The 1213-nt window shown below is 34.0% G+C and overlaps 1 protein-coding gene across 1 annotated transcript in view; it reads right to left on the bottom strand.

Moving 5' to 3' along the window:
• SLC22A23 (solute carrier family 22 member 23) overlaps positions 1 to 1213 on the bottom strand; it is a 226341-nt gene that overhangs the window by 88425 nt on the left and 136703 nt on the right. The window lies entirely within an intron of this gene.

Here is a 1213-nt window from a genome sequence, read left to right as displayed (position 1 = left end):
TCTCTCTTTTCAGTGCTGTTAGAGTTTGTTTTATGTATTTTGGAGCACTGTTTTTGTGTGCATAAATATTTATTATAGTTATGTCGTCCTGGTGTATTGACCCTTTAATCATTATATAGTGTCCTTCCTTATCCTTTGTGGTGGATTTTAAAGTCTATTTTTTCAGAGATTAATATTGCCACTCTTGCTCTTTTTTGAGTGTTGTTTGCTTGATATATATTTTTTCCATCCTTTGAGTTTTAATTTGTTTGTGTCTTTAAGTCTAAGGTGTGTCTCTTGTAGGCAGCATATAGACAGATTGTGTTTTTTTAATCTAATCTGCCACACTCTCTTTATTGGTGCATTTAGTCCATTTACATTCAGCATAATTATCGATAGATATGAGTTTAGTGCTGTCATTTTGATGTCTTTTTTTGCGTGTTGGTCACAGTTTCTTTGTTCCACTTAATTTTCTGTGCTGAGTCGGTTTTCTTTCTGTATTTCCTTTTCATCTTTTTCATTGTTGTTGATTTTGTGTTTGACGAGTCTTTATATTTTTCTAGTTTTTTGTTTTGACTTGTAGGATTGTTAGTTTCCTTTGTGGTTACCTTAATATTTACCCCTATTTTGCTAAGTTTATACCAGTCTTTTATTTCTTTATATCGCCTGGACTTCCTCTCCATAGGAAAAATCTACGTCTACATTTTTTAAGTCCCTCTTTGTTGTTTTAATGTTGTCATCTTTTACATCTTGACATATGTTTTCCTGTTTTCAGTGTTTTAGCTTTGATTTAGTTTTGTGACTTCCCTATCTGGGTTGCTATCTGGTGGCTCTGTCCTGTGTTCTAGTCTTGGGTTGTTATCTGATTTTCTAACCGGAGGACTCCCTTTAGTATTTCTTTTAATTTTGGTTTGGTTTTAGCAAATTCCCTAAACTTCTGTTTATCTGGAAATGTCCTAATTTTGCCATCATATTTTAGAGACAGTTTTGCTGAATATGTAATTCTTGGCTGGCAGTTTTTTTCCTTCAAGGCTTTATATATGTCATCCCATTGCCTTCTTGCCTGCATGGTTTCTGCTGAGTACTCCAAGCTTAATCTTATTGACTCTCCAGTGTAGATGACTTTTCGTTTATCCCTAGCTGCTCTTAAAATTCTCGCTTTATCTTTGGTTTTGGCAAGTTTGATTATAATATGTCTTGGTGACTTTCTTTTGGGATCTACCTTATGTGGGGT

This window comes from Trichechus manatus, unplaced genomic scaffold, assembly GCF_000243295.1.
Source record: "Trichechus manatus latirostris isolate Lorelei unplaced genomic scaffold, TriManLat1.0 scaffold00188, whole genome shotgun sequence".
Lineage (NCBI taxonomy): Eukaryota > Metazoa > Chordata > Mammalia > Sirenia > Trichechidae > Trichechus > Trichechus manatus.
This window is presented reverse-complemented; position numbering and strand designations above follow the sequence as displayed.